The sequence below is a fragment of the Meleagris gallopavo genome, chromosome Z (genome assembly GCF_905368555.1).
Source record: "Meleagris gallopavo chromosome Z, MGAL_WU_HG_1.1, whole genome shotgun sequence".
In the NCBI taxonomy this organism is placed as follows: Eukaryota; Metazoa; Chordata; class Aves; order Galliformes; family Phasianidae; genus Meleagris; species Meleagris gallopavo.
Genome location: NC_139435.1, coordinates 42,166,272 through 42,174,362, shown reverse-complemented (window position 1 = coordinate 42,174,362; position 8,091 = coordinate 42,166,272). Strand labels below are relative to the sequence as shown.

General features: G+C 39.7%; 1 pseudogene; it reads right to left on the bottom strand.

Annotated features, from left to right (window-relative positions):
- Positions 1-439: 439 nt before the first annotated feature.
- Positions 440-2,585, bottom strand: LOC146542225 (uncharacterized; annotated as a pseudogene).
- Positions 2,586-8,091: the final 5,506 nt, after the last annotated feature.

The following is an 8,091-nucleotide window of genomic DNA, read 5'->3' as shown; positions in this document are numbered from 1 at the left end:
TTTCAGACTGATATTTTTGTTCGTTAACAGTTGGAGTACATCCAGAGGAAACACAAAAATGATCCAAGGAGTGGAAAATTTCTCTTACAAGAACAGGCTGAGAGAACTGGGGATGTTCAGAGTGGAGAAAAGAAGGCTCCAGGGAAATCTGATAGTGGCATTTCAGTATCTAAAGGGGAGCTGTAAGAAAGGAGATAGACTATTTCGCAGAATCTGTTGTGATAGGACAAGGAAAAATGGTTGCTAACAGGTTGCTCCACTCTCTGACCTGGTAATCTCAGCTGGAGTTGAATGGAGCAGACTAAACACCCCACAATTCAGGAGGACACAGTCAGAGACCTACTACTCCAAATGGACTGTCCATAAGGCAGGATGAGATTCACCTGAGAGTGCTGAGAGAGCTGGCGGAGGTGATAGCAAAGCTACTTGCCATTATCTATCAGCACTCCTTGTTGACTGGTGAGGTCCCAGAAGACTGGAGACTTGCCAGTGTGATTCTGACCTGCAAGAAGGGTTGTAAGGAGGATGTGAGGAACTACAGGCCTGTTAGCCTGACCTCAGTGCCAGGGAAGGTAGAGCAGATTGTCTTGATAGAGATCACCTGGCATGTACAGGACAACTGGGGGATCAGGCCTAGACAGCATGGGTTCACAAAGGGTAGGTTCTGCTTCACCAACTTGATCTCCTTCTATGATCTAGTGACCTGTCTCGTAGACAAGGGAAAGGCTGTTGATGTAGTCTACCTACACTTCAGCAAAGCCTTTGACACTGTCTCCCACAGTATTCTCCTGCAGAAGCTGGCAGCCTGTGGCTTGGACAGGTACACTATTGCCTGGGTAAGGAGGTGGCTGGAGGACTGGGCCCAGAGAGTAGTAGTGAATGGAGCTAAATCCAGTTGGCAACTGGTCACAAGTGGCGTTCCCTAGGGATTGGTGCTGGGGTTTGTTCTCTTCTGTATCTTCTTTGATGACCTGGATGAGGACATTGAGTGCACCCTCAGTAAGTTTGCAGATGACACCAAGTTGGCTGGAAGTGTCAATCTGCCTGCAGGTAGCGAGGCCCTACAGAGGGATCTGGACAGGCTGGATAGTTGGGCTGAAGCCAATGGGTTGATGTTCAACAAGGCCAAATGCTGGGTCCTGCACTTTGACCACAACAACCCCAGGCAACACTACAGGCTTGAGGCAGAGTGGCTGGAAGACTGTGTAGAAGAAATGGACTCGGTGGTACTGACTGATGCTCAGCTGAATATGAGCCAGCAGTGTGCCCAGGTGGTCAAGAAGGCCAGTGGTATCCTGACTTGCATCAGAAACAGTGTTGCCAGCAGAAGCAGGGAGGTGATTGTCCCCCTCTACTCAGCTCTGGTAAGGCCGCACCTCGAGGACTGTGTCCAGTTTTGGGCCCCTCACTGCAAGAAAGACTTTGAGGCCCTGGAGTGAGTTCAAAGAAGGGCAACAAAGCTGGTGAGAGGTCTGGAGCACAGGTCTTATGAGGAGCAGCTAAAGGATTGGGATTGTTCAGTCCGGAGAAGAGGAGGCTCAGGGGAGACCTTATTGCTCTCTATAACTATCTGAAGGGAGGTTGTAGTGAGCTGGAGTCAGCCTCTTCTCTTGTGTAACTGGTGATAGGACTAGAGGCAATGGCTTCAAGCTGCGCCAGGAGAGGTTCAGGCTGGATTAAGAAATACTGCTTTTCTGGAATGGGCTGCCCAGGGAGGTAATGGAGTCACCAACCCTGGAGGTGTTCAAGGAATGTTTGGATTTTGTGTTGAGGGATGTGGTTTAGTGAGAACTATTGGTGATAGGTAGGTGGTTGGACTGGGTGATCTTGTAGGTCTTTTCCAATGTTGGTGTTTCTGTGATTCTGTGATTCTGTAACTAAAGGAGGAAAGAGTTAGATTCAGTATAATACTTTTTTTATTATAACAGTGTTGAAGCATTGGGACAGGTTGCCTGGGGAAGTGGCTGTCTCAATCCAATTATTGGAGGAGATAAAGGGAGCAAATGAGTCCAGTGATTTATTACAAATTCTAAGCAGCTTAGGGATACAGAGAAGGTGGAGAAGTTAGTGATAGTAAAGAGAGAATTCCTATTGAGTGGTTTACAAAGCAGGATCCATTTGCAGTTTGGTGGATGGGGTACCTGTTCTTCCTCAGAACTCTTCAGGTTTTTATCCTATCCACAGCATCCGCCTGGTTGCCAGGGACAGCAGCTGGTTATCATGGGCACTGCTATTTTGTTTGTCAAGGGCAACAGTAGTTGTAACATCGTGTCCATAGTACATGCCCTTCCCATTGAGTAATAAGCAGTTGATCACTTGATTGTTACATGGTGAGCTGTTTCGTATGTGCACTGACTACATGGTGGACCTCTCCTCCGACCCTAATAAGTCAGCTTGAATGCCCAAAACAAACAACAGCTGTAAAGGTTTCTCCTGGTCACCCACCCTCATGTTTCTCTTACTGCTGTACTCATGATAACCATTAACCCCAAAATCTTGTTGAGCAGGTTATGTCTTGGATGGGTGCCACTGAAAAAGCTTTGAGCCAAAAATTTTTCCAGCTTCCTACAGTGGTGGATCCCCATTCTCGGAGACATTCAAGGTCAGGCTGGATGGGGCTATGAGCAACCTGATCTAGCTGTAAGTGTTCCTGATCACTGCAAAGGAGTTGCAATAAATAACCTTTAAAGGACCCTTCCAACTCAAATGATTCCATGATTCTACTGTGATTCTACTATGATGGTTCTGCACTTCTCTGCTCCTTCTACCCCCCCAAATTAGAGACCGCCTCTTCTAACAAAAGTATTTATCAGGGATTGATGATTGCACTCATATTTTCCATCTTTTTGTATTTATTTTTGTATTATTTTATTTTTATTTTTATTTTTATTTTATTTTTATTATTTTGTATTTTTCATCATTTATGTATTTAAATCCTTGAACTGTGACTGTCCAGATTTGGGAATAAAATCTAGCACTAATATTTTAGCTGAACTCCTTGTCAAGGTAAAGCTCACACAGCCCCAGTCTTGGTGGTAATCAAGGTCCACCCTCTTCTGTGCATCTGAATGTCTACTGTGTAAGTTCAATGATTTGAAAATCTTTTTGATAACATGTCACTTATATGGTGCCACTTATTATATATGAGCATATCTCCATGGCAGTACTTCATTAATCTTTTTTCAAATACAGGACAGTACAGAACAGATATGTTCAGGAGCACTTAACCACACCTTGCTATACTACCGTATGTGATTTTTTGTTGTTAATCCTTTGCCTTTCCACAGTTCTGGTTAATATGAACAAAAGTAATTTGTTTTACAGGCAGATGTCCTATGATGGAAAAACTATCTCTTGCTTTTCTTACCCTCATACATTGTAAAATGTGTACCAGCAACTGTAAAAATTATATTAGAAGTAAAACTAACATATTCCTCTAATTGCCTCCTTGGCATTCATTATTTTCTTAGTGCCACTTCTGAGCAACTTATCTGGCAGCAAATGCGCAATTCTAAATTATTTGATTTTGACATTCCTAAATAAGAAATGATGGCATGTATATTTGCAGTGATTCTCATGGCTGGATTTGACTCAGCTGTATCATAGGGATTCAGATGCTCTCTGATTCAACTAGTGGAAGAAGAGGAAGGAACAGAAGATTTAAATTTAATGTTTAATTCAGCAAAAAATATGTCTGGACAAATCTGATTTGGGGAAGTGCCACTACAATGTTTGGTGTTTTCATCTATAAAAGATTTATAGGAAAGAGTAGTCATGCAGAGACGAAAGACCTGCAGACAAAGAAGAACTTGTAGGTCACAAAGGCTAAGTGGAAACTTATGAAATTTGTCCTTAAAGGAAACAGTGACAAGGACAAATTTTTGCTATTGTCTGGTGTTCACAGACAGACTGCAGCTGCACTACACACAGCTTAGCCATTTGAGTACTGGTGGCCATAAGACATATAATTATGGGGGAGGAGAAGACAGAAGGGAGGGATTGAGTTCCAAGTTTATTCAAGAAAGTAACAGTTGTTTTGCAGCCAACTGGGGGGAAGTTTTCTTCATTCAGCAAAAATGGTATCTTTATGTTTCCTCTGCAAGGCCTGAGAGAACCATGTATCTTTGTATCTGGAGATACGAAGCCGCTGTGTACAATGCTGGAAAAAATTGAAGGGCCAAATCTGCAAGCATATTGTATAATTACTGAAAAATCCTGTAGATTGAAAAGAATGGTGTGAAACTGGATTTTGTGCCCTCAACATGAGTAAGAGGGCAAAAGGAATAGTACTTCTATTACTAATTTCAAAGAAATAATTTTCCTTACAAAGCTGTGGAAATCTAGACCATTACCTACAATTTTCATTTTGCTTTCTTTTTCACAAAGTCAGTATTTCAGCACCAATGAGCTCAGTTTCCTTAATTGTAGTTCCAAGTTTAAACTCTATAAAGATATTGACCAGAAAATTGTTTTGTGTGATCTCATCTGCAGTGAAGATCCTGTGCACTAGCAACATTTAAGGCCATTATATTTTTTTAATTTATATTCACCTCTATTTCTATGCCTTCTTAATCTTTAAACATAATACCAAGAGACATATTTAATTGCCAGACCAAATAAAAACCATTTTAGAGCATATGTGGTCAGGGGAATAATGCACAAACTGAAAGTGATGGGATAGGCAGGGCTAGAAACTGTGTGTCACGAAAGCATAGTCAAGACAAAGTTAATATACTAGGCAATGAGGTTTAAACCTTCAGGTCTTCAGTGGAGATACCGTATTCATTTCTGGGAGAGAAGGTTTAGACCATGAGCATTCAGACAAATTATCTTACTTCCATCTCTTACATTAATCTTGTTTGATTAATCCCTGAAGGAAATAGCTGAAAATCTCCATTACAGTTCAGTAATATTGCATAAAGCATTCAGAGGAAAAATATCTCTTGGTAACATTTTCACAGTAGCTGTTAGTGTGCTCTCCTTCACACCGTTTTCATTCAGACTACATAAAATATTTTTATGTGTAGCCAATATGACATATCCTACAACCCTGGGGAGATGTTTTTATGCATTTTTCCCTAGTCAGCCCCACACACATACAAGTGGAAAATGTGGAGGCTTATAATAGACATGGATATTTTTGTACCTTCTGTTGGGCTGCCTGTTAATTTGTAAGAAAAGACAGTCTATGTGCAGAGGTACCATGAGGGGTCACTCCAGGTGTGGAGCTGCACAATGTGGGGCAGTATCTGACTTCACATCAGACCTCTATCACAAACTTCTTTGTGAAAAGATAGAGAAGGAAAAAAAAAAAAAAAAAAAAAGATCACTTTATCCTGAAGATGACTGGTGCAACTACAATATGAAGTTAGCACCATCTTTTGATTCCTGTACCCATGTTTTATAGCTATATGTGCATTCAGATTACTGCTATAAACATTCATGTTGTCAAATTATAATACAGAAATAATCCTTTTTTTTTTAAATCGAGAAAAGACATTAACTTCTGCATTTTCAAATGCCAGATTATTTATTTTATAAGAAACATATGTGAACCTAAAGGATTTCAGAAAGAAGAATATACTGACATTTCTGTGATAACATATAACTGGCTAGGAAAAAAACTAAACTGATGTTCTCTTCTCCACTCTCATCTATTTCTGCAGAGATATAATTGAGCCCTAAAGCTATTGTCCTTTTGACATCTTTAACTTATGACCAGGAAATTAACTCTCACTTCATTTGTGTCAGTACCATGCATGACCACTTCTTGAAATAGACAGCGCTTGAAAAACAGAATGTTATATTCTTATATTGAACTTGAGTGGGAAATATGTTTTTCTAAAAACCCATTAGTAAGTTTCAGTTTCTATTTTTTGACTGGACACTGCCAATACAAATTCAAGACATACCTACTATAATGGAATGATACATTCGACGAAATACATGGGATTAAAAACTGACATACTGAAAGAAGAAAACGTATTAGGACTCACGGTCAGCTTTATAAAGTGATGCCTTTTCATGGTTGAATATGCTAGTTCTTATTATCGAATTACTTGTTTGATCACATTACAAGGAAAATCTTTTTAGTTTAAAGAATCATAATGTCTAAGCAGCACTAACATACATTTACAGAATGAGTCAAACTTGAAATCTAAAATTCAAAAATATGCAGACAGCAAGTTCATAGAATCATAGAATGGCTTATGCTGGAAGAGACCACAAAGATCATCAGGTTCCAAACCCCTTGACACAAGCGAAGTTGCCAACCACTAGATCAGGCACTAGATCAGATTGCCCCATCCAGCCTGGCCTTAAACACCTCCAGAGGTGGGGCATCTCTCTGGGCAATTTGTTTCAGAACCTCATCACCCTCTCAGTAAAAAAATTCCCCAACTTCTAATCTAATTCTCACCTCCTTTAGTTTAAAACCTTTCCCCCTTGCCCTATTACTACCTATATGTGCAAAAAGTTTATTTGCATCATGTTTATAAACTCCCTTTAAATATTGGAAGGCCTCAATGAGGTCTTCTGTCAGCCTTCTCTTTTCTAGGCTGAAGAAGCCCAACTCCTTCAGCCCGTCTTCACCAGGAGAGGTGCTCCAGCCTTTGGATCACCCCCATAGCCCTCCTCTGGACCTTCTCCAAAAGATCCACATCTTTCCCATGTCAGGGGCCCCAGACTTTGGTACAGTACTCCAGCTAAGGCCTCATGATGGCAAGTTCTCCTTACTTAAGTCCACTGAGGGGAGAAGATGTTTCCAAATCCCCCAAAAGCTGTTTTGATAATATAAAGAAAATATTTAAAGTATGTGCATAATTATCTACATATATGGCTCACTGAAAAAGTAATGCCTCCCATTTATTTCCATGGAAACTACAATGGATACAAAAAGCACAATAACACTAGAAAAAAAATGAAGAAAATTCTCTGTTCTTGAGAAACACTATTTCTCAACTATCATCAACATTAGCTATGTGTGTTCTGCCTCTATGTCACGTGCCAACATAATAAAATCAGAAAGCATTACTTTCAGAGCAGCCCTCATATAATTTTGCTTAACATTTTTAAACTGGTTTAAAAAAGTAAATAATTATCTCCTTTCCTGCTCTTTAACCCTGTACGTGCCTCAAGAATCTTAAGAGCAAGCTTTCTTTTCCTTTGAAAAGGTCTTGCAGAAATGCCTAAATAATGATGCTAACTGTGTTGAACAAAATAGGCAGGTGAGCCTGCAAATTACCTCTAGCCAATTTAGAATAAGGAACTGCTATTTAGCAGCAAAAACCCAGGATAAAATTTCCATGATTGTACAGAGGAAGGAGTTACAGAACATCATTAGAAGACTCAGACGTCTGCATTTTCCTGCTCTAGTATGTATATCAGATACATGAAAACCATAATCTTAATAACTGTTTTCAAAAGAGTTTTAATCATTAGACAGGTAGATCCATTATCCCGAAGACATTTATATCTCTATTTTCTCAGCAATACATTTATGAACATGTTTATGTAACTCATAACGTATATGAATGAATGTGCCCTCATAATACGTTTCTGAAGCCTGGGAATACTTTTGTTTGTGTCTTATAAATGGAGAACTGAAACATAGAGATATGGAACAACATGCAGGTAAAGTAACACTAGCATCTTCTGAACTATACTGATACAAGTTGCAGTTTGTTGAGTCTTTGATGGGCAACATTCTGGTTTGTTTAGATAATGAGAAGGGTCTGTTTCTTTGTATTGAACTAATAAGGGAGGTTCCACCAGACTTTGTGTTTGAATAAATGAGGAAGATTTCAGGATTCTTTGTATGGAATACGTATCTCTGGGAAGACCTCTGAATGTATATGAACTGAAGATCTTCTTATGCAAGAGATATGTGATAGGAGAGTATCCCCCATGCATCCAAATATTGTTGTTAAAGAATGCTACTTTCTAACACTCCAAATTGAGTCTTACAGAGTTTCCTGGTCAGCTGCTTCATGGTAACATTATCTTTGGAGGAATGTAGTTTACCAGTCTTAACATATTTTCAAGTAAGTTACTGTTTATATAATGCTAAGATATGGTTAGAATGCAGCTGAG